Source organism: Hylobates moloch, unplaced genomic scaffold (assembly GCF_009828535.3).
Source record: "Hylobates moloch isolate HMO894 unplaced genomic scaffold, HMol_V3 SCAFFOLD_3, whole genome shotgun sequence".
NCBI classification, from domain to species: domain Eukaryota; kingdom Metazoa; phylum Chordata; class Mammalia; order Primates; family Hylobatidae; genus Hylobates; species Hylobates moloch.
The window spans coordinates 7,858,628-7,884,897 of record NW_026652278.1 but is presented as its reverse complement, the minus strand read 5'-3'; the positions used below and the strand labels follow the sequence as shown (position 1 = coordinate 7,884,897).

Genomic DNA, 26,270 nt, shown 5'->3' with positions numbered 1-26,270 from the left:
GTTCTTGAAGCCCCCAAACAGGTTTCTGCCTCAGGGCCTTGGCACATGCTCATGCCTCTGTTTCCTCCCCAACTCATTACACAAAGGACTCCTGATTTTTCAGATATTGACTCAAAAATGCCTTCCTTGGTGAGGCTTCCCTGAATAGCTTCTGCTTTACTTCATTTCTGGCACACTCATTCTTGGAAGGAAGCTTGCCGTATTAGTCCGTTCTCACGCTGCTATAAATAACTGCCTGAGACTGGGTACTTTATAAAGAAAAGAGGCTTGATTCACAGTTCCTTATGGCTGGGAAGGCCTCAGGAAACTTACAATCATGGTGAAAGAGGAAGCAAACATGTCCTTCCTCCCAAGGCAGCAGGAAGGAAAAATGCAGTGGGAAGGGGGGCAAAGCCCCTTATAAAACCACCAGGTCTCATGAGAATTCACTGACTATCATGAGAACAGCATGGCGGAACTGCCCCCATGGTCTAATCACCTCCCATGAAGCCCCTCACCCAACACGTGGGGATTACAATTTGGATTACAATTCAAGATGAGATTTTGGGTGGGGACACAGCCAAATCATGTCACTTGCTTTCTCATTCCTGCATTCCCATCTTCTTGCTCTGATTTGGTTTGGATTGGTGTCCCTGCCCAAATTTCATGTCGAATTGTAATTCCCATTGTTCGAGGAGGGTCATGATGGGAGGTGATTGGATCATGGGGGTGGATTTCCTCCTTGCTGTTCTCATGATAGTGAGTGAATTCTCCTGAGACCTGGTTGTTTAAAAGTGTGTGGCACCTTCCCTTTTGTTCTTTTCCTCCTTCTCTGGCCATGTAAGACATGCCTGCTTCCCCTTCACCTTCCACCATGATTGTAAGTTTCCTGAGGCCTCCCCAGCCATGCTTCCCGTACAGCCTGTGGAACTGTGAGGAAATTAAACCTCCTTTCTTTATAAATTACCTAGTCTCGGGTAGTGCTTCAGCACAATGTGAAAATGGACTAATACAGTCTCCCCAATTTGAAGTAAGCTTCTTGAAAACAAGAATGTTGTTAGATCTTGGTCAACATGATTTAGAAAGTACCTGTTGGGTACTTAATAAATATTAGTTGAATAAAGGATTGAATGAACATGCAATTCTGAAAAGGCATGGTCTGTATTATTAGACATGGAAGAGGATATTTTGGAGTATCAGCTTCTCTCCAACCAATGGTTGCTTGGTTTTTACCACTAGTTTCTTGCACATTGGACTTGTCTTTAAGCCATGAAAGGATCCCTTTAACATTCATTAAAGTCAGACAAGTGAAAGTCTTATTTCTAGTACAGGAAAGCAAAAGCACAACTCTAACTAAAATGTCAAGTGCCCTAAGGTGTGAAAAATATTTAAAAACTCTCCATTTGCTCTTTTGTGGTAGTACCCTTTGTCAAAAGCTTTTCTCCAGTTTTATTCATGCCTGATAAATGCAAGAGGAGAGTTTTCCCAGAATACCATAAAATACACCCAGCTAGACAGGCCTATGAGATTTAAGTGGCTTCCTGCCTGTCCCAGTGCCTGGAGGGGTAAAGGAGAGGAAAGAAATCTTTGAGCTTGAAGACTGCTGGAGGGAAGAAAAGAGAAAACATAAACTTAGGTCCCAGAAGCTTCTGAGAGGGAAGGGATCAGACCCCAAACCCTTGTCACCAAGGGCCCACATTACTGAAGCCCTCTAGGTGGGCTGGCTGGTCCTGGTCAAAATCCAATGACCAGAAAGGGTGCAAGCTTCTACTGGCCTTAGCCTCCCACTTCCAGTTACAGGCCCCATCCCTCTGACCATGGGTAAGGAAATGACCCATCCTGGCCCAGTCATAATCTTCCATCACCCTGACTACCATGATTGGCATAGGGATGGTCACATGACCCAACTAGGCCCATTAGAGTCCTTCCCTGGGACTTTCCCGCCTGGAGCTGGAAGGGAAGAGTCCTCTATCGTGTCTAAAGAACTCAGCCCAGAGTGGCCTGAGATGGAGCACCCTGAAGAAAGCCCACTTGCTATCAGAGAGAGTGAAAAAACCAGCAGACACAGACAAAGGAGTCCCAAGGACATTTGTGTTCAGAGCAGAATGTGTTGGTGCCCACTCCATAGCCCTGGTCCACCTGAGTTCTCTAGCAGCAGCAGCCAAGGGACAGCTTCCCTCCCATCTCAAGTCCCCACAAGTTTCCCCTCTGCCTGAGGCCTTTCTCCACCTTGTTCTGGCTCTGATGCAACCAGGCACACCCCAAACAGGGAGATTTAGGTTCCCAGGAACAACCCTCAGTCGGGGAAGGGAGTTGATTGACAAACACTCCCAGCCTCCCGTTCTAGTACCGAGAAGATTCTGAGGCTGATGTGATGGCTTCTCAGAGGGTCCCTGCCGGAAAGGCCCTGTTGCCCCTAGCATAACTCACCACTCAGGCACATCTTCCTGGGTAACTCATCCTCCCAGGCACATCCTCCTGGGCAACTCGCCCCTCGGGCACATCCTCCTAGGCAACTCACCCCTTGGGCACATCCTCCTGGGTAACTCCCCACTCGGGCATATCCTCCTGGGTATTCTCAATTTCCTGTCCCACTTTTCCCCCACGTCCTTACAAGGACTTTCTGGAAACACCTTTTAAGTAAACTACCTGCACTCACCTACTTGTCTTGGAGTCAGCTTTTAGGGAACCCAAACTAATCAGGAATGGCCTGTCTGTGGGTCTTCCCTAAAGCCAGTTCAGTCTCTGCCTTTTTCCCCCCTAAGGTCGTGTGATTGAATTAAATCCTATCATTCTCAAACAAAGAATCATGAAACAGAGAAGGTGTGTAAGTCACTCAACCCTGGGATTTTGAGAGAAGTGGTCACTGGGGGATGTAGGGTGGTAGTCTCTCAACCTTATCTGAGCTCACACCTCCCAACCCATGGAAATAATTGAGGCCCAGACGGCATGAACTGGGCATATCTCTGTAGAAGGTAGGTAACTGTCTGTCCTCCCACCCAAAGGAGCCTGCAGTTGAGCAGAGTTTGGCTTCAGCCACAGAGGCAGCAGTGAGAGGAGGAGGCTGAGCTCCACTCATACAAGGCCACAGTGACGCATGGTCTTCAGGGGTAAGCAGGGGCTCTCACCAGACCTCGGGGACGGGGTGGTTTTCCCAACTCAGCCAGCTGGAGGAAGCGAATCTGAGCGCCTTCCCATGGCAAGGCCAAGGGAGTGAGAAAGCCAAGGAACGTGCTCAGAGAGATGGCCAGCAGCATCCCGCAGGGGTGGGGTGGAGTGGTGCCCTCAGGCAGGGCTGGCAGCCTGTATCCTAACTGCTGCATCATCCCTAAGAAGAACCATGACTTTCACCTCAGTGATGTCTAGCTGTAAAGCACTTTCACTCCCATAATTTAACTGTATCTTCTTAACCTTAAATTCTAGACTGCAAGTTTTCTGCACGTTTCACAAAGGACGAAGTTCAGGCTCTGGAAGGTGAGGTGGCTGCCAGCTCCACGGGGCCAGGGTGCATCCCTAAAAAGAGACAATTTCCCCAGTCTCAAGAGCATGGTCATGTCTTTCAAATGCACATACCTAACTTTGCGTTTGGTTGCTCCATTCTGCTGCGTGCATGCCTACAGATCCAAAATGGTGGCCAAGTGCACTGGATTTTATCATTTATTTGAGTGAACTTGACGGCTTACTTAGCTGCTTGAAAGTTTAGTTTAGAGAGTGATTCAGTGGCATACACCTAAAGGCACCAATTTGTCATTTGTTCATTCAGACAATCAATAAATAAACCTCAGGAATTTACATGGATTAAGGGCCCAAAGTCTTCTTGAAGTGGTATTTTTCAGTGCTTATTTCACTTTGGGTTGCTAGGAGATAAATTGGTTTTTTAAAAAAGGCAATTTGCATAAAGACCAGGAAAGCATTTTAATAATGTCAATATATAGCCAAATGGACTAAAGTGCTAAAGTGACAATTTTTCACTAGATAATTAAGCCTCCAAATTTAAATGTTATAAAAGAGATATAGTTGTATTCCATGGAGATCTATTCCACTTAGGTAGCTAATTATTTCTCAAGAACAACACTGAGTCATGTTGGACATCTTCTTTCTAATCTAATAATATTAACAAACTGGGAGATGGTCCTATCCTGCCACACAATCAGAAATGCAAAACTGCTAGGATTTTAATTGCAGAATTGTGGGAAATTTATTCTTCTAATCACTAGCACAAATCTGACAATCTGTCCAGCAGCCAGGAACTAAATTGAAGTTTACTTTCCCTGATACATACGTTGTAAATTTCACTAATTTGAATGGGTGGAGAGGAAGAGTGTCTCAGTTCAGTAGTTCTACTATAACAAAATCTCCGAGACTGGGTAACTTATAAACAACAGAAATTTATTTCTCACAGTTCTGGAGGCTGGAAGTCCAAAATTAAGGTGCCTGCAGGTTCAATGTCTGGTAAGGGCATGGTCTGTGTTTTCAAGATGGAGCCTCCTGCTGTGTCCTCCTCCAGAGGGAATGAATGCTGTGTTTTTGCATAAAAGAAAGAGTGGAAGAACCAAAGGTTCTTTTTGTTCTGAATGCTGGATGGATCCTCTTTTGTAAGGTATTAATCTCATTCATGAGGGCAGAGTCTTCACGACTTAATCACCTCCTAAAGGCAGAACTTCTCCATAGTATCATACCGGCAATTGAATTTCAGCATGTGAATTGTAGAGGACACACTCAGACTCTAGCAAAGAGCTCATCTATTTTGGTTAAAAATATCAGCTGTAGTACTTATGTAATACTTTTAGAATGTTTTCCTTCAAGTCCAAATAGAATCTTGAGTCTGGCACAAAATAATTATATAAACGTTAGCCATTATTATTGTCTCAATATAGATACATAGACTTTAAAACAGCATGGTAGATCATTTGCAAAGAGTCTGCTCATTCTTCCCAGCCATGTACTCCAGCCTTTTCATCCTGTGACTTTACCGCTTCTCCCATCCAGAGAGGCAGAAAAGATATCTTTCCCCATCCACCCCCCAAATCTGTCAGGCCTGTGACTTGCTTTGAACAACAGGTTGTGGAGGGATTGACACTGTGGGAGCTTAGAGCAGGCCTCAGAGACTTCAAAGCTTCCACTCCTGTCCTCTTCGAGCTGCTGCCATTATGCAAAAAAAGTCCCAGCTGGCACTGTGGACATGAAAGACCACCTCGAGAGAGAGGCATGCCTGCCATGTTATGAGTCTATCTTGGACCCAACAACCCCAGGAAATCTACTAGACTAGGGGCCACCTGAAAGACTCCAGGCAAGACCAGCAGAATCACTGCCCAGCAGAGCCCAGCCAAAGCTGCTGACACACAAAACTGTCCACAAACAAAATGGATGTTATTTGAACCCACTAAGTTTTGGGGTGGCCTGTAATGCAGCAACAGATCACTGATACAAATGGGTTTTTAATAAATGTAGATAATTCAGAAATAAGAGTATAAAAAATCCTCATAATGCTACCCCTGATTTTAACAGCCATTAATATGCTGGTATTTTTCTTCCAAAGTTTTTCTTTACGTGTTTTACAAGGATAAAAACATTGATCTGAAATGCTTCTCCTACCTCCAGTTCATCTGTTGAAGCCCTTACCCACAAGATGACTATATTTGGAGACAGAACCTTTAGGGGGCTAATTAAAGTTAAATGACATCATAAGTGTGGGGCTCTAATCCAATGGGAGTAGTGTACTTGTAAGAAGAGGCAGAGACACCAGAGATTTTTCTCTCTCTCTCTCTCCTTCTCCTTGAATATGCAGAGGAAGCCTCTGTAAGAATGCGGCAAGAAGATAGCTGTCTACAAGCCAAGGTGAGAGACCTCACCAGAAACCAACTGTGACTTCCAATGGGCAGAAATGTGAGAAAAGACATTTCTGTCACATACTTCATCCATCCTGTAGTATTTTGTTACAGCAGCCTGAGAGGACTAATACGCATATTAACATTTTGAACATCTGCTGTTTCATGGACCCAGTGCAAATGTTTCTTCATGTCATAGATAGTCTTCAACATCATTTTAAACAATAGCTCAGATGAATGTCTCAACATGGGTCCATTAGAAAATACAACCTTAGGCAAGGATTAACCTGCTGATACTTTATTTGGGAGGTGCAAGCTCTGGGAAGAGACCTTGAGAAGAAATGAAAGAAAAGTACCAGGAAAAACACAAATGCTGTGTGGTGAGTCACTATGTTGACTGAGATCTCATGACAAACTGCACAAAGACATAGCAGGTCAGTCATCCCCTGGCTTAAGGTGTGTCCCGAGGGGCTGCGAGGAGGAGCTATACCATAGACGAGTTCCTAGAGGGAGAAAGTGGAGAGGATGTACCTGCCCAATTCCCTCCTGCCTCCCACTTCCAGCAGGTCAAGAGTCACCTCCAGAGGGAGTGTCTTGGGCTTAGAAGACAATACCCCAAAGTATGGCACGTTGGTGTGTTGAGTCCTTTGAACTGAAGAAGCTTGGGGAGGCCTCAGAAGGAAGGTCTCTTCAACCTTCTCCCCTTTCTCCCCTAAGGCCTGTCATAGAAAACAAAAATCCTCTCCCCCAAGGTGGATCAAAGAAACTAGAACTCTACCCCAAAGCTAGCCATAAAATGTGGGAAGGTCACTCTGATCTCTCTTTCCCCCTGAAAGCCCTCATGGGACAGGTGTCCTGCCCTATGTGTAGAAGGGAAGGAAAGTCTTACAGAGACAGAGAAAAGAATCCAAACAAACAGGGCTTTCTGGGTTCCCCCACACAACTCACCCAGTTTGTTACCCCTTTTGTGTACAGTCATGTTTCTCTACAACTATCCACTTCTTTCATCAGACTTCGCATCAAAATCCATCATTTTCCCCAGGCTTTTGGGACTTCATTTCCTTGGGAAGGCTCCCATGTTGCATAAAACTTTCATTAAATGATTTGGATTCGTTTCTGCTGTTAAGCTGTCTTTGTCAGTTTTACTTTCAGACCTAGCATGGAACCCTAGGAGGGTTTGGAAACTTCCCTGCCCTGCAGGAGCTAATTGTCCCATAGGACTGAGTTGTGTGGTCCAGTCCTTTGGGTTTGCACAGAAGCCCTGACTTGTGGCATTTTATCTAAGTTCAGTAATAGAGGGCAACCGTGTGCAGGTGGGACACAGAGCTCAAATGACAGTGAGACAGAGGCCGTCTGGGGCATCTGACAAAGCACACAAGTTTGTATCCTATACACATGTAGATAGCATAATTTAGTCAGTCAAATGTTTCAGTCCTATTATTGTATACTTAGTTGGTTTCCAATGTATTATCTTTATAAATAAGGTTGGGATAGACATTTTTATAAGTTAACCCTTACTCTCATCTATGCTATTTCTTTAGTGTAAGTGCCTAGAAGTAAAATCATTGGGTCAAAGGTAATGAACAACCCAGATAGACACTATTATATATCTTTATATATCTTGTAGTTTTCAGGTCTTGTACATTTCTTGTTATATTTATACCTTAGTATTTTATTTTATCTTTTTGACTCTTGTGAATAGGATCTTATTCCAATAATATATTCCTTAATGGGTTGCCAGGGTGGCTCAGGCCTGTAATTTCAGCAGTGTGAGAGGTCAAGGTGGGCAGATCGCTTGAGCCCAGGAGTTCGAGACCAGCCTGGACAACACTGTGAAACCCCGTCTCTACTAAAAATACAAAAAAAAAAAGAAAATATTAGCCAGGCATGGTGTCACACATTTGTAGTCCCAGCTACTCAGGATGCTGAGGGGGGAGGATTGCTTGAATCCAGGAGGCAGAGGTTGCACCACTGCACTCCAGTCTGGGCACCAAAGTGAGACCCTGTTAAAAAAAAAAAAAAAAAAAAAAGGTTTGCCAGGCTATATCGTTTGGATTTGTGTTGCCACACAAATCTCATGTTGAATTGTAATCCCCAGTGTTGGAGGTGGGGCCTGGTGGGAGGTGATTGGAAAGGTGGTTTCTAATGGGCTAGCACCATCCCCCTAGTGCTGTTTTGTGATAGAGTCCTCTTAAGATCCGCTTGTTTAAAAGTGTGTAGTGTCTCCCTCCTTTCTCTATTCTGCACCTGCCATGTAGATGTGCCTACTTCTTCTTTGCCTTCCACCACAATTGTAAGTTTCCTGAGGCCTCCCCAGAAGCACAAGCCTATACAGCTCACAGAACTGTGAGCCAATTAAACCTCTTTTCTTTATAAATTACCCAGTTTCAGGTATTTCTTTACAGCAGTACAAGAACAAATACACTGGGTGTGGTGGTGTGCTCCTGTAGTCCCAGCTACTGAGAGGCTCAGGCAGGTGAGTGGCTTAAGCTCAGGAGTTCGGGGCCAGCCTGGGCAGCTTACCAAGACCCCATCTGGGAAAAAAAGGGTTTTATGTTTTGTATTATCATGTTTTTATTTAATTTTTAAAGGTTATTAAATTTACACAGTTGAAATTTTTAAAGTTTAAAAAAATTGTAGAGTAAAAAGCCTCCCACCAATATTCTCACTCCTGGAAACAATCAATGCTATCAGTTTCTTACCTTAGAGACACTTTATACAGGCCAGCCGAGCGGCTCATGCCTGTAATCCCAACACTTTGGAGGCCAAGTTTGGCAGAGCACCTGAAGTCAGGAGTTCGAGACCAGCCAGGCCAATGTGGTGAACCCACATCTCTACTAAAAATACAAAAATTAGCCAGGCATGGTGGCATGCACCTGTCATCCCAGCTACTCGGGAGGCTGAGGCAAGAGAATTGCTTGAACCGGGAGGTAGAGGTTGCAGTAAGCCGAGATCACAGCAGCCTGTGCTACAAGGGCGAAGCTCTGTCTCAAAAAAAAAAGGAGACACTTTATACACATGAAGCAGACACACACATATACACACATGTATCCTTCTTGTTATAACTATAACAAATAATAGTTCTTCTGTGCCTTGCTTTTGTTCATTTTGCAATGTATCTTGGAGACCATCCCATATTAGCCGCTAAGGATTCCTTTTTTGTTGTTTTTTAGCTAGATTCTCCATCTTAGTATGGATACCATAATCTATTTAATCATTCCACTGGTGACTGGCATTTAGAATGTTTCTAATCTCTTGCTATTTCAAAAACACAGCAGTAACTTTGTAAATATATCACTTCATGCACATGTGAGTGTATCTCTAGGATAAACTCTTAGATGATGGATTAATGAGTCAAAGGGTACAGATATTTGTAATTTGGATAGAGCTCTCCATAGAGGTTGTACCAATTTACATTCCAAAAGGATTATATCCGAAAGAGTCCCTCACCCTCATCTCAGAGTGGTATTGACTTTCTCTATCTTTGCAAGTGTGATTGGTTAAAAGTATTTCAGTGTAGTTGTCATTTGATTTCACTTACTGTGAATATGCCTTAGTCCATTTTTGCATTGCTTTGAAGAAATACCCGAGGCTAGGTAATTTATAAAGTCAAGAGATTGAATTGGCTTACAGTTGTGCAGGCTCTACAGGAAGCAGAGTGCTGGTATCTGCTTCTAGTGAAGACCTCAGGAAGCTTCCACTCATGGTGAGAGGTGAAAGGGGAAGCAATGCAGCATGTGGTGCAAGTGGGAGAAAGAGGGAGAGAAGTGGGAGGCCCCAGGCTCTTGTTTTGTTTTGTTTTGTTTTAAGATGGAATCTTGATCTGTCACCCATGCTGGAGTGCTGTGGCCCAATCTCGGCTCACTGAAACCTCTGCCTCCTGGGTTCAAGCGATTCTCCTGCCTCAGCCTCCCGAGTAGCTGTGACTACAGGCACGTGCCACCACGCCCGGCTAATTTTTTGTATTTTTAGTAGAGATGGGGTTTCACCATGTTGGCCAGGATCATCTCAAACTCCTGACCTCAAGTGACCCACACGCCTCGGCCTCCCAAAGTGCTGGGATTACAGGCGTGAGCCATGGCACCCAACAACCAAATCTCACAGGAACTCACAGAACAAGAGGTCCCTCATCACCAAGGGCTGGCACTAAGCCATTCATGAGGGGTCTGCCCCATGATTGAAACACCTCCCATTCGGCCCCACCTCCAACATTGAGGGGTACCTTTCAACATGAGATATGGAGAGGAAAACATCAAACAATATCAGAATGATTTTCAGCATCTTCCCATACGTTTAAAAACCATCTCTATTTCTTTTCTCTGAGAACTACCCATTTATGTTCTTTGCCTATTTTCATGAGATTGTTTATCGTATAGATTTGTTAAAAACAGCAAACTCACTGGCTTCTCCTTTTCATTCTAATAGTTTGTCTGTTGACCCTCTTGGATTTTTCAGATGAAGAGCTAAAACACCTGCAAATAATTACCATCCGAATCTTCTTTCTAACATTCTTATCTTTTTTCTGTGTGTATATTTTTACACCGAATTTCCAGAAAAGCATTGAAAAATAGGGGTGATAGTGGCCACCCTTGTCTTATACCTGACTTTAAGGGAAAGGCTTCTAGCGTTTCAGTAACAAGTGTGATATTGGTTGATACATTGAGATGGGTACTCTTTACTGTTTTAAAGGAGTGTCTTTCTATTCCCAGTTTACTGAGATACCATTAGTGTTTTGTAAATTTGATTAGTATTAGGTATTGAGTTTTATTAAAATATTTCCAGAATAGATTGAAAGAATCATATATTATTTCTTTGTCTTATAATATGATAAATTATGTTAATAGATTTCCTAATCCTAAACTATCTTTGCATTTCTGGGATAGTGCAAGACTCAATTATCTAGTATTGTATTTATGATTTCTGCATCTCTTATGTAGAGTCATATGAAAATTTACTGCATAACTTTCATTTGGTAAGAATTCACTATGACATTGAGCTATTATCAGAATAATATTGTCTGATGAAGAAATATGATTCACTGTACGCTCATCTTTTGAAGTGATGTGGTTTGTAAAATCTCGGTATCACAATTGGTTGGATTGTTCTTGTGCAATCTTCATCTTTGAGCGTCATTTTGCTTTTCCAAATCTGCATAATTAAGTTGCAGTTCTCCTTTTTCACAACTACAATCACCTGTCTGCAAGGTGTCTGCAGGAAATCCACTTATTAGCATTATACGGCCTTGGACAAGTCTATTAATGTCTCTCAGCCTCATTCTCTCTCTCACTTTTTTTTGTTTTAATTTGAGACAGGATCTTGCTCTGTCGCACAGGCTGGAGTGCAGTGACACCATCTCGGATCACTGCAGTCTCCACCTCCTGGGCTCAAGCAATTCTCCCACTTTATCCTGTAGCTAGGACTACAGGTGCATGGCACCACACCTAGCTAATGTTTTAAAAAAATTTTTTTTGTAGAGACAAGGTTTCACTGTGTTGCCCAGGCTGATCTCAACTTCCTGGCCCAGGTGATCCTCCCACCTCGGCCTCCCAAAGTGCTGGGATTACAGATGTGAACCACCATGCCTGGCCCTCCTTCTCTTTTATCTTAAAAAAAGGTGGGGGGCAGCTAATAATAGTACTATCTTCACAGTGGCAATATTTTGTAAAGATTAATAAAATTTTACAAAAGCCTTTAGCACAACATTATAGGGTTACAGCTCAAACTGCAGCAGATATTATTATTACTATTATTACTAGGCTAAAAGTGTTTCCTGAAAACCAGTCCCATCCAGTGGAAGTCCATGTCAATAATGTACTGACTTAGTGAGTGCTGCTCAGTGCTCAGATAAGATGATGCTTACGAAAATGCATTGGAAAAAAGCACTATATTGAAGTTGGCTATAATGAGAATAATATTGTCTGATGGAGAAATGTGATTTACTTTGTGTTGATCTTTTGGATGGGTGTGGTTTACACAAACATGACACAATAGAGAGATTCTATATATTGATATATATATATACATATTATGCAATCAGGAGTTATAAAAGGGCTCCAAAAGTTGTTCTGCTGCACAGTTTAAATGTTCCTCTTTGGTTGTGTTTACATGAGTAAAGTTCATGGGATATATTTTTTTCCCCACATGTGGCCCAAAGGTGAATCATCTCACAACAGGCCCGGCCTGCACTGTACTATACCTGGAGACAGCATAGCCCAGTGATGAGAGTGGATCTGAGCTCCCTCCCTTCTACCCAGCTGTGAGGCCATGCACAAGTGATTATCTTTCTCTATGTCTTAGATGATAGTGACAGAAATCCATTTCATTTGGAATTTGAGAATGAAAAAGTGAGTTACTAAAGGTAAAACATTTAAAATAGTGCCTGGCCTATCTGGGAAGCACTCAATGAGCGTTTGATGTCATCTATGTTATTTTAATTACTGGACTTCTTCTCAACTATCAACAGGAGGGAAGATCAGTTGGTGGATGGTGAAAGTTTAAATTCTATGTAGTCCCCAAATCCCCCAAAACCCTTACCATTTGGCTCTGCCTTTAGTAACTGGGAGCCACCAAGGCCCAGAAGTGAGGGCCCCCAAGCTGCGTGGATTTGTCTTAAAGATCTTCCCGCAGTGGGAAGCCAATAGCTGGCAGGATCCACACACTATCCTCCTGGAGTGTCCTGTAGTACTCTAGAACTGTCTCAGCTTCACTATCTGTGTGTACACACGCTGGGAAACCGCACTGATCAATATCCTCGTGTCTGCCATGGTTCTCTCTACACTGAATTTACTTGAATCAATAGGAAATTAGTGTTCCTGTATTTTAGCAAATCTTAGTCTTAGCCTTGAAAGTGTAGCTATAATACACATGCATGTTCATGAAGCTGCCACATTAAAGGGAAATATCCCTCAGACTCAGAGGATCAATTGGCAGATGGGTTCATGACGAACTTGTTTAGTCTGCTCTTGTCAACTTTTCTTTGTTGAAACTGACCTTCCCTGCTTGTATGAGAATCATTAGTGTCCAACAGGAAAGACAGGGCTTTCCGTTTCACAAATCTGTGGGTGTTCATTTCTGAGTAGGGCCCAGGCTCAACAATATTTTCACAGAGTGACAGTCGTAATCAAGTCCTAACAAATGATTGTCCTGCACAATAGCACTGCAAATAAAACTCTACATGTTGAATGTGCTTATTGTTCCTGCTTGTTTGCAAACATGTACACAGTGAGATCTTGATTATTTCAGAGCTTGGAAAAACAAAATTGTCTTCCAGTCTGTTTGAGCACTGGTTTATTTTTCCGGCTCCTGGAGAAATGCCCAACTTTTTTGGAAGAGTGTATCTTGTGCATCCTAAACCCTCCCACTGGGAGAAAACCTTCGGTAAAGACAGCAGGCATGAGGAAAGCGAGGCTGGGGGTGGCAAGTGGAGACCATCCCCATGAAGCCAGACATGCGTTAGGCCACCAGGGCCACCAGCCACAGTCTCTCTTTGATGAGCTTCCCGTGGGTTCTGACCTCCGTGTAACGACTCCTCTCTAACTACATGCTCACAAATACAACATATTTTTTTCTTTGCTTGTATAGAGTGTAGGTACTTGAATTTTATGTTTAGATTTCTGTAGAAGATAGAGGAGAAGGCAGTGTTTTTCCTACTTTCTTACACAGTCACTCAACACAATGCTTCTGACACCAGATATGCTGGGTTTCCTCCCTGCACATCCAGCAATTCTCTAGCAGACACCAACTGAATAAAAAAATCCTATCATTTCATTCAGTTTTGACACTATCCATCTAGAGATGGCATCAGATCCCTCAGCGCGAGGCCTCAGTCCTACAGCACTCCCATATGAGAGGCCAGTCCCAAGCTCCAGGTGGTGACCCATAGTTCCAACCACCTGGCTATAAGTCAGGAGTTCCACAACCCCCCTTCCTCACATTTGATTACTTTGTTAGAACAGCTCACAGAATTCAGGGAACCCTTAAGCTCACCCATTTCTTATAAAGGATGCTACAAAGGATACAGAACAACAGCTAGATGGAAGAGATGCATAGGGTGAGGTATGGAGGAAGGGGCACAGAGCTTCCATGACCTCTCAGGGGCAACACCCTCCAGGAACCTCCATGGGTTCAGCAACCTGGAAGCTCTCCAAACCCTGCCCATTTGGGTTTTTATGAAGGTTTCATTATGTAGGCGCAATGGATTACATCACTGGCCCCTGGTGATGAAATCAACTTTCATCCTCTCCCTGCTCCACTGAGGGTGGGAGGTGGGGCTAAAAGTTCCAACCTTCCAATCACAGAGTTGATTATTCTGGCAACCATCCCCCATCCTGGGGCTGCCCAAGGGCCCCAGGCACCAGTCATCTCATTAGCATGATGCTTGCCACTGTGGGGATTCCAAGGGTTTTAGGAGCTGTGTGCCAGGAACCAGGGGCAAAAACCAAATGTATATTTCTAATTATATGATAACATCACAAGATTCAAGAGGAAAGAAATCATCCCCAACTCCTGAGAAGTTGCCATACTCTGGAAAGAATAATGGAATTTGTAGACCTGGGCTTCTCATCCTGCTTCTGCCACTTGCTATGTGACTTTAGACAACATGAGTAGCTTCTCTAGACCTCAGAGTCCCGTTAGGGTAATAAGTCTTCGGTGCTTGCCTTAAAGGATTGTTATGAAATTCAAACAGGCTAATACATTAGAAAATTCGTGGAAGGTGCAAAGCATCACACAGTGTAAGGCATTATCCTTTACAGAGGCATGTGAGGTTAGCTCCTATTAAATGTTCGATGAGGAAACAAAATACAATTTTAAAAATGAACAGATATGCAAAAGGGCAACTCTTGTATGCTTCCACTACAAATAGGCAAATTCATAAAGACAGAAAGTAGAAGAGAGTTTACCTGGGGAGGAGGGGAAGAGAGAACAGGGAATTCGTGTTTGATAGGCACAGAGTTTCTGTTGAGGATGATAGAAAGTTTCTGGAGATGGATGGTGGTGACGATTGCACAATAATGTGAATGTACTTAAGGTCACTGGATTATACACTTAAAAATGGTTGATTTTATGTTATGTAAATTTCACCTGAATTTTAAAAGAGAAAAGAACAGATGTGAGTCTTCCTAGTGGAGGTGACACAAGGGATGTTTTGGCAGAGGGACACGGAGTAGCCCAGGAGACTGGCAAGCACACTGGTCTCTCTGGAGCTGCAAGGAGCTGTCTGAGGCTAGAGTCACAAGCAACCTCTCTCCCAAGAGGTAGAAGGACCCAACTGCCATCTGGATTATATTTTGGGGAAGAGGGACCACACCTTACTTTAGCCCAGAAGAACTTAAATTTTAAGCTTCTGGTTTCTACAGTATAGTAGCCAACTGTCTTCTCGAATAAGTAGAGCAATGGATGATTTGCTAGATATATATTTAAATAAGCAAAGGTTGAAAGTAAAAGTATTTTTTAAATGTCCCAGCTAAGTGAAAACAAAAACAGAGCAGATGTAGTAAAATTGATACCAGAAAAAAACTGCATTCATAGTGAAAATCATTAAAAGAGACAACTGGGATCTTTTATACTGATGAAAAGTGTATGCTTGAGCTCTCATATACTCAGCAACACAGCTTCAAGATAGGGGAAGCTGCTGAAAGATCAGATGGGATTGAGAAGCCCACATTAGAGTTTAGCACGTCTCTCTCAGAAATTAATCAGGTATATTTATAAATGTTTCCTTCAAAAGAGCTCTCAAACCTACATTTTTAGAAATTTAAACACACAATTCTACATAAATATGGATCAAAGAAGAAATTGTGCTGACATTTTTGAAATATTAAAGAGTGAATGACAAAGTTCAAAATATCAAAATCTATGTTTTTGTGAAACTATTACTTAGAGGGAAAGTCACAACATATGTTTGGGGAAAAAAAAGGTTAAAATTGATAAAAACTGTCTGCACAAGTTAGAAAAAGAATAGCAGCATAATTTCACAGAAAGCTGAATGAAGAAAAGTATAAAACTAGCAAGAAATAAACAGAATAAAAGAATAGACAGAATCCACAGAACCAACATTTGTTTTGTAAACTTAAATAGACAAACATCTGGCAAGATTGATTGAAGAAGATCTAGAAGGAGAAAAAGAGAAGTCACAATAAAAACTATTAGGCATATAAAGGGGTAATATAACTATAGTCACAATTAAGATTTTAAAAATTAGAAGAATGCTTTGATGTAAAACAGTATTCTTTATGTCACAGGGTTTGAAAATTTAAGTGAAAACGAATAATTTTATAGAAATACACATTACAAATGGTGAATTTAGGAAATCAGAATGGATCTCTTAAATAAATGGAATCCGAATCAAAAGGTTTTCTCACACTGAAGGCCCTGACCCAGTCATCTTGACAGGTGAGCTTTACCAGGCCTGCAAATAATAAATAGGTTGTCCCTCCCTCATAAAAATCACCCCCCCATGCCAAACTAAATAAATATTAATAAATGAAAAGTTCCCAACTTGTCTGAAGCTAGCATCACATTGATATCAAAATCAGACAAGAACATTCAGAAAAAGGAAAATTCTTGGCCAATCTTCACAACATCTGCCTAGCTAATCTCTCTGTTGCCATTCTTGCCCACTTAGTTTTTCTCCTCTTTGGGGCCCAGGGGATCTATTTAAAGTATAAGTCAGATACATCACTGACCTGCTCAGCCGCCCCTCCTGCTCAATATGTCCTGCCTTCCCTCTGTGCTCCTCCCCAACCACCTCTCCGTTCTGCCCTCTACTGCTGACTGTATGCCCCCCTTCCAGCTCCCCAAGCAGGCTGCGTACTCCTGCCTCAGGGCCTTTGCACTGGCTGTTCTGCTGATACTCACATGGCTCACTCCAACCTTTCTTGAGCCTCTGCTCAAATGCCCCCTCCTCAGAGCATCCTGCCCTGACCACTTTGTCTAAGATGGCAGTCACTCTCCACCTCCTTCGCCTGTTTACTTCTCTGCCTAGTAAATGTTTTTTGTCTCCCTAGTTATTGTCTCCCTGTCTAGAATGTAAACCCTACAAGGCAGGGATTTTTTCTATTTTATTCCCTGATGAATCCCAAAGTCCTGGAACTGTGCCTGACACATTGCTGATACTCCAAAGTGTTTGTTAGACAAAGAAATAAATCTCACTTATAAAGTCAGGTGTCAGGAATCTGATGAAGATATTAGCAATCTGAATCCAGAAATTATTTTAAAATACTAATAAAGCAGCAACATGACTAGGTAAGTATTTAACCTCAGGAATGCAAGGATGGTTTAACATGAGAAATGTGCTGATGTAACTGTGGTGGGCTGAACAAAGGCCCCTCAACATGTCTGTGAATATGTTGCCTTATACAGCAAAAGGGACTTTGCCAAAGTTATTGTTAAATATGTTGACATCTGGATGTTATCCTGGATTATCAAGATGGGCCCATAAAATCACAAAGATCCTTATAAGAGGAGAGAAGAAGGTCAGAGTCAGAGAAGGAGATGTAAGGCTAGAAACAGAGGTGAGGGGGTTAGAAGGAAAGGGAAGAGGAGGAAGAGGGAGGGAGAGAAAGAGATTCAAAGATAAAGCAAAACTGTTGGCTTTGAAAATGGAGGAAGGGACCATGAATTAAGGAATACCAGTGGCACATAGAGGCTGGAAAAGATGAGAAAATGGATTCTCTCCTAGAGCCTCCAGAGGAAACACAGCCTGGTTGATACCTTGATTTTAAGACTTTTGACCTACAGAACTATAAGATAATAAATATGTGTTGTTTATTATCTTATTGTTGTTTTAAGCCATGACATTTGTGGCAATTTGTTACAGCTGCAATTGGAAATTAACGCAGCAATTTACCACATTAACAGATTAAAGAAAAGGAAATCATCTCAGTAGATGCTGAGAGAGCATTCAGCCACCTGCATGAGAAATCAGCAGATAGGCCCTACCGTCCCACTGGCAAGGATCAAGCCAGCCATTCTTTATGGAGTGCTGTTTCAAGCACAGCTCAATATAACAGATATGGGACTCTGGATTCAGAAATTCCTGGCTGGGAATCTGGACTTAAAAAGCAGTTGTGCAAATTTGTAATCTCTCCTGTTAACCTGCTTCATCTGTAAAATGGGTTAAAAATATTACCTACTTCAGAAAGCCATTATGAGATGACATGAGATGCCCTTTGCAACATTGCTAGAATAGCTGGCACCTATGAACTGCCTGCCCCAAGAAGAGTGACCCAAACTTGGCTGAGCCCTGCAGGTGAACACATGCAATTTTAGGGGAGTGACTGTTGACTTCACCATTGCTTAGAACTGCAAAGTGCTTACACTACCCAATGTTGTAGTCCATCTGTCTTCTGTATCCACTTCAGGTGCATGTTTGCACCTGAGGCTTGGACTTCACATCGAACTCTACTTGTGTCCACCATGTGAAGTCCATTCTTTGTCCCATCCATTGAGGTTCCTCCAAAGCCCAACCACTGTTACCAAGCCATACTTGGGTCTGCTCACCCAGCGCACAGAAAAGAAACACTCATATGAGCATTTGCAGCAAGAGAAAGTGAGGCATTTATTACGGGGTACTGAGCAAAGAGAACCTTGCAAATAATGCTTAATACCCAAACTGCCCAATAGCTTACAAGCAAGAGTTTCTAATGGTAGGGGTACATTTCAGGAAAGTGGAAGTTATTGGGAAAGCCGTAAATCAATACATGGAGGTTTTATGTTGGTTTGGCCCAAAAAGGCAGGATATCTTGAAGTGGGCACCTAAAGGTCATAGATGGATTCAGAAGTTCTTCGATTTGCAGTAGGTCAAGAAAGCAAGGCTTTGCCTAAAAACTGAGGGTCAGAGTAAAGGAGCCTTCAGCTCTGGCCTGGAGGACTTGCTCCAGGCCCCACAGGAAGAAATTTAGAAGAAAGAATGGCAGTCAGGGTTTAGTCCTTAGTTCCCCCTTATCTAGATCCACATGACAATGGTTGGCATTTTCCATTTGGTGGGGGGCCTGGATTTCCAAAAAACAACTCAAGGGCATATGATAAGATGTTATCTTTTAGTTTCTGTAGGGATCCCAAACACTTTGTGACTCTGGCTCACTTGGGTGGCTATTGTTGAAGTTATTATTTCCTTCTTGTTTAGCTGGTTGTTTATTTACTTTCTTAATTGCTGATTATAGAGCTAGCTAGGTGCCTGGAATTACCCTTGAAGGGACTCAAAATTTGTCCTTTATCTCCATGCCAGGGTTGAGGAGGGTGGGAGTGGCAGGCCCCTAAGAGGTGTCCCTGCTAGGTCTCACCACCTCCTCAGTCTGTGGGCCACCTGCAAATATGATTCTAGCCTCATGTCAGCAGGACACACAGGTCTCCTAAGTCTCCAGTGTGTGGTCGTTTGCCATGTTCTCTGGCCTGTCTTTGAAGACACTGCGCTGATATAACGCACATTTGTTGAGGTCATAGTCTAGGCTGGACCCTGCCCAGCTGTTATATGTAAGCTCACAACAACACTTCAGGGTAGCAGCAGTGGAGGAAACAGGATTGCAAAAACTGGGTTAGTTTTTTGGCGAGTGATAGTAACCCTGTCTGGGTGACACTGAGACCAGCACTCCTCTTGCCTTTGCCTCTGAGCTTGTCTAGGCCTACAGGCAGCTCAGCAGCCAGCTCACTCTAATCTCTAGGAAGAGGATCCTTGGAAAAATTGTCCTTTAGGACCTTGACAAGGCCACCTCTTCCCAAACCAACAGAGCCCAGTGCCAATCATCCATTGCCAAGCCGGCCTAATTTTCATGCGAAGAAAATGAATTCAGAAAGTCCATTCCTAGCATTCTCAACATCTCTTCTGACTCTATATTTTGCTAATCAGTAGATTTTACTGATTTTTGTTTGGAGGTTTTTAGAGACCCAGCAGATTCACTATAGGAAATCAAATTCATTCAGCAAACAGGCAAGTCCTGTTTAATCATTGGCTAGGCTCAAAAATCATCTCAACAGTAACTCAGTTTACCTGAGCTAAATTGCACCTTTTCTGGAAAAGAAATTCCTAACATTGAGCTGTCTTGAAAATTCCATACCATTGTTGGAAGCCCCAATCCAAAAATTTATAATTGGTCCTGCTGATTAACCACTAACAAATCAGCTAAATGTTATCTGATTTCAGATATCATTTCAACACTATTGACCATATCAACACTATTTTTCTGTAAACTGGAAATTTCCTCTGGAATCTCATCTTTCTTAACCATGACCTTGCCTGCCCCCTTCCATGCCCCCTGCCTTCTGCTACCTGAAGAGTCACTCACTGAAAGATGAAAAGGTACTCATCCTGGATTTTTCTTCTTAAAATAATAGGAAAAAAACTTTTTTATTATAAAATATAACCACATTAAAGAAGATTTGGAAAATGGAAGAAGAAAAATAAAAACAACTATAATCCTAGTAAACTGCAACCACTAATGGTTTATGGCAGAAGTCCACATTGTGGCCCTTAAGATGTTAAAACTGAAATCTGTCTCAGTGTGTAACTATGGAGACGCATGTCCTGGGCTCTCGGAACCCACTGAGGACCAGCTGACACATGTCAGACCACCACGCCTGCCCTGGGGGCAGTGTCCTGTTCTGTGTGTGCATGTGTGTGTGTGTTTCCTCTTCACTTCACTCTTTTTATTGATGCTCATTGCTTTCGTTTTCCACTTTTGGTTTTGTTTTTCTGCATTTCCTGCCTTTGTAACAGGTGTCTTTCAGCATCATGTTCTTAGATTCCATGCATGCTGGAGGACCTGGATAAACAGCAAATGGAAATTGCCCATCTGCTTAGGGAAAGATGGAACATTTGAGCACCAAGGTTTACCCAATGCCAGGACCACACACCTTGCTGGAATTAGTAACATTTTCACTGCCTCAAACAACTGGCGAAAAAATCTGTGATGATATCTCTCCCTTAATATAATACCCTTTGTATTGTATTTGTGCAAATACTACTTTGTGGCCCAATATTTCTGAATGGGCAATAGTCAGAGGCTTCAAAAGTGTAAATCCCTTTCTGAGTCTCAGTTTACCCATCCATAAATGCGAGGCCCTTCAGGTGGACCTTCCCTGGCTTGCGTGCCACCCCAGCCCTCCTCAATGGAAGCTGTGCCTGCGAGACCCCCAATCCCCGGCTCAGCCCTGCCCTAGACTCCAGGATCCATGCTGTCCTGAGACAGGTGGGAATTAGAAACTTCAGACCCTCGTTTCAGGATTGGTCGTCTGATTCAGCGCTAACGTCTCTAGCCCAGTTCGGGAAACTGGGCCTGGATCCAATTTATTTAGGCAGCAAACACAAATGAGTCCCTGCCCAGAGCAGAGGAGCTAGTCTACAGGATGGCGGGTAACTTATGACCTGTGTCATCTTCTTAATAAGATGAGCTGGGCCAATCCAATTACTTTCTCAGAAAGTCTGCATGAGAAAACTAAAATTTTGCAAGAGTTGGCTGTGGGGATGAATCACAAGTTGATGTAGAGGGGCCCAGGGAGGTTGTGCTGGCTCACGTGTAGGCTGAGGAAAGAGTGGAGACTGAGGAGCTGGGGAGGGAAGAGATCTGGGTGGGCAGATGCAAAGATAGGTGGAAAGATGTCACTGGGTGGGAGTGATCACGTGGGTCTCCAACATTTACCACCATTCCTGTGAGATCCATGCTGCTGGAATCCTGGACTCCTGAGCATATTGTACTTCTGGTGGACCTTCCTTTGCTTCAGCTAATGTGGATGAGTTTCTGTTTCTATTTGAATTACTTAAAATCAGAAAAAAGAGAGCCCTTGGATCTAGCCCTACATGCTACATTTGTGGAAAGTGAGGACTACCGCAGTCAAGTCACTTGCTCAGGACCCCCAGCGATACCCCAGGGTCCCAAACACAACCCTCTGTGCAATGGCCTTTGAGTTACAGAGCTCAGGAGGACAACTGTCCCATCTTTAAGCTAAACACAAATCATTCTGTTTCTAAATATAACCCCCACGGAATGACCTGAAAGTCTCTTGGCATCTCATTAGTGTTTCAAGGGTACATGGAGCCCTGTCTATGAGAGAGCGCAAAGATTTGATTTTGCAAATGTGAGACGCTGAATACCGCGGCCCGTTTCTATCTGGATCCTACCTGGAACTGCACTAATCCCAAGAGCCTCACTGATGACCTTAGCAAGCAAGAGCAATTGCTAAAGAATACAGTGTATTTGCTGAGTCCAAAAGCAATTTTGTTTTAGCTTTCTCATTTGGCCAGAGGAGTTGGCATACATAAGTGTTGATTCAATTTGGCTCTCTGGTTGAAAGAGAAGATTCAGGAAAATTAAACATGTTTGTGAAATCTAAGCATACTTTATCTATAAATGCCCACATCCCAATATTTTTGGTTTAATTTTCAGTTAATCATAACAGCTAATATTTATGGTATGTTTACAATGTTCAAGGAACTTTTAATTAATAATCACATTTAATCTTCACAATAACTCTACAAGACAAGTATAGTATTAAAGAAACTATAATAATTATTATTTGGATGGGGACCTCCCTATAACTTGCCCAAGAGGCATAGCCAGGAAGTGGCAATGCCGGGTTCCCATCTCAGAGGCCCATTCTCTCCCAACCTTTTAGCCATATAGCCCCAAAGAGGGTTAGCTAAGGAAAGAGATGATTGCTTGTTTGTTTGAGTTACAGACAGTGAAGATAATTCAGGAATTTGTAATTGCTCATCCCTGCTGGGGGATATTAGCTAGACATTAGCTGTAGCATGTGAATCATGACACTTGTTTCTGGCTGAGTTATTACCTATGCACAATGGTGCTTACCAGCTTGCCAGCTTGGTTTAGAAAATTTGGGGAAAGGATGGTGCACACTGCTTCCAGTTGCTTCCCACTGCTGATGGCTCAACCGGGGATCCAGGGCCCCCACCCACCCTTGATTGTTAGCAGGCAGTCCCTGGCTTCAGTTTTACATCAGAGTTGTGACCCTGGGACGATTTGGGGGAGGTTGATGTATCACAGCCCGTGAACTCTTCAGACACTCTCTGGAAACACTGACCTGCTAACCTGTTGGAGGGAGTGGTAGACGCCTGGCAAGCCTCCACGCATTGCGCAATGGGGTCCTCGCCCTGAACAAGGTCCAGAGGCAGCACCTGCATGCGGGGTGTCTTCCTTTTCCTTGCTCTTACTGCTCTGCCCAAAGACGCAGGACACACATCCAAGGACCGTCCCCATACCCCCAGCAGGGACGTGAACAGATTTAGAGCAAGATCCAGGGAGGTGCTGCAGGGGGAAAGGGGAGGCCATCCTGGACTCTGCCTCTATCTGCTGAGCAAGCCACCGACCCTCTCTGTGCCTCAGCTTCCTTGCCTGTCAAAAAGAAGGGGCAAGAGTGTCCTGGGGAGAAGGAGGGGGCTCAAATGTGACTTAGTGAGGCAGAGACGCTGCCTGGTTTATGCAGGATATGAGGCTGGCCTAGCACCCATCTCCTGGCAGGTACATACACAAGGCCTTCATTTTCACCATGAAATTTGAAGTGAATATTGTCATTCTTGTGCTTAAAGACATAGGTGGGAAAGCGCTTTTCATCTATTAAAAAATTCTCAGTTCTCATCGCATCCCTCCACCACTCTGTATTCAAACCAGGGAGGATTTCATCGCTCCCAAAGCCCCACTGGGCGCCTTCCGCCCTGTCTCATGCTGCTCCCCTCTATCCATTCTTCAGGGGTCGGGCAAGCCCCATCTGATTCCCTCCACTGGGATTCATCTCTCCTACTCATGCTTCCCAGCAGCTGTATTACTCTGACTTGTGCTTGATTGATTCATTCATTCATCATTCATTCATTCATTCAACAGACACGCTGTGAGTGCCTGTTCTGTGTCCTAAAGGCACAAATCAAAGATGGGACAGAGAAGAAATGGATGAAGTGAAGAAGGCAAAGGTGAAGGTATAGAATAAGTCTAGACACATTTCCAAACTCTCTCCACCCAGACTTTTAAAAATTCTAAGTGTTTATATTTCTATGCCATATAGAATTGTGTTCTCTTTTTTAAGAATTAACATTTGTATCCTTTCCATGGAATACTTGTTAAGAATACATCAAACGCATGCAGTACAAATGAATACTTCGAGGACAGCCTGATGCTTACATGACACCTGGAGATTTCCAAGGGGACCTGTGTGGCTTGTGGTTCCGGTTCTGTCCTCTCCAGGGCCCGGGGAAGGTTCCACCCAGCTGGACCCCGCCCACGGGCCCACCTGGTGCCATGCATGGAGAGGTGAACGCAGCTCCCAAGGCCAAGCATGACAGAACTTGGCAGGAAGAGACTCGTACCATTTTTCAGGAGCGATGACCATCTACGGACAAGGCCAACCAGCCTCCTGTCCTAAGACTCCCATTTGTCCAATAAAACTACTTAAATAAAAGCACCACCCCTCTCCATGGCCCCGCTCCAGAAACTACAGGAAGGGATGGTTCCCCTACCAGATGGCATCCACTTTGATTTCTCCGACTTCCAAGGACCCGTGTCCCCATCCCTGCACCAGAAACCTGGCAGGTGTCCGGGGGTGGGGTGGGCAGGGCAGAGGCCACAGGAAAGCCCTTGAGCTCCCCTCTGCACCTCTTAGTGGTCTCCCATCTGCTCTGCCCCTTGCCTGAGCCCATTTCCCCCGCTGGTCCTTGCCCCCACCACCCAGTGCTTCTCTTCTCTAACCCAGCCCCCAGGGGATCTTGTTGACGAACCTTATACTGCACAGCGGTCATGAATAAGGCTGTACCATCATTCTCACCTCTAAAATGCTGACATGCAATTGATGGCAAAATCTGGGGACAGGCTAAGCTGTTGCTGTAGCATGGCAGCCCTGGAGGCTGGTTTCTGGGGCAGGGCATGCGGCCATCTGCACAAACCTCGTGTACACAGTGCCAGGTGTCAAAAGGACAGCGTATCCACAGTTCCCTTATGCAGTCCTAATATTGAAAATCAGAGCCACAACCTCCCCTCCCCACCCAACTCCTGCAGTCCGAGATGATCCACCCCCCTCCACCTGAACACAAGACCCTCTAGAGTGCAAAGTGCCCCATGTCACCGAGCAAAGAGTGAAAGGAGGCATTGGCTGGGCTCAGCGGGCAGGTCAGGCAAACTCCAAATGTCTGACTCTTGTACTGCACTGTAAGAACTTGGGCCCTAGGGGATGAGGGGCCCATTCCGGTTCAGTCCAGGCCTCCCCCGGGACCCGAGAAGCTCAGAAAGTGCCTGCTGGTGAGCAATGAGCCTAGGATGAGGGTCTGTATGTCAGAGTTGCTAAGTCGGGGAGGGGTCCTCAGGAAAAGAGACATGTTTCCCATAAAACGTGACCTGAGCCAGGAGAAAGAACTCTTGATGGCAGGGTTCCCCGACCAGTACCAGTTGGTGGCCTATTAGGAACCAGGCCACACGGCAGGACACCAGATGAGCAAGTGAAGCTTCATCTGTATTGACAGCCCCTTCCCATCACTTGCATTACCGCCTGAGCTCCCTGCCCCCATCAGATCAGGAGTGGCATTAGATTCTCATAGGGGCACAAACCCTATCGTGAACTATGCCTGCAAGGGACTAAGCTGCACGCTCCTTATGAGAATCTAGCCTGGGCACGTTGGCTCATGCCTGTAATCCCAGCACTTTGGGAGGCCGAGGTGGGAGGATCACTTAAGTCTAGGAGTTCAAGACCAGCCTAGGCAACATCGTGAGACCCCTGTCTCTACACATAAAGAAAAAAGGAGAACCAGGGGCAGTGGCTCACGCCTGCAATCCCAGCACTTTTGGAGGCCGAGGCAGGCAGATCATGAGGTCAAGAGATTGAGACCATCCTGGTCAACAAGGTGAAACCTCATCTCTACTAAAAATACAAAAATTAGCCAGGTGTGGTGACGCGTGCCTGTAGTCCCAGCTACTCAGGAGGCTGAGGCAGAAGAATCGCTTGAACTCAGGAGGCAGAGGTTGCAGTGAGCCAAGATCGTGCCACTGCACTCCAGCCTGGAGACAGAGTGAGACTCTGTCTCAAAGAAAGAAATAGAGAATCTAATGCCTGATGATCTGTCACTGTCTCCTATTATCCCCAGAAGGGACTATCTAGTTGCAGGAAAATAACCTCAGGGCTCCTACCAATTCTACATGATGGTGAGTTGTATAATTATATCATGATACATTACACTGTAATCATAACAGAAATAAAGTGCACAATAAATGGAACATGCTTGAATCATCCCGAAACCATCCCCCCAGCCTTAGTCTGTGGAAAAATTGTCTTCCACAAAACTGGTCCCTGGTGCCCAAAAGGTTGGGGATGGCTGCTCTCTGGGACAGGAGAGAAGGATGCTAGTGGGCCCACCTTATCCCTCTTCTTCTCCTGTTATGCCCTCGACTCATTTTATTTTCCTTCCTAGACAGCCCATAAAGTCTATGAGGTCAGGACCATGTCCTCCCAGTTAATCTCCATACGCAGCATAGT

The 26,270-nt window shown here is 44.0% G+C and overlaps 1 protein-coding gene across 1 annotated transcript in view; it reads right to left on the bottom strand.

Moving 5' to 3' along the window:
• The window catches only part of TEX36 (testis expressed 36), a 101,445-nt gene that overhangs the window by 2,429 nt on the left and 72,746 nt on the right, over window positions 1–26,270 (bottom strand). The gene's annotated exons all lie outside the window — the stretch shown is intronic.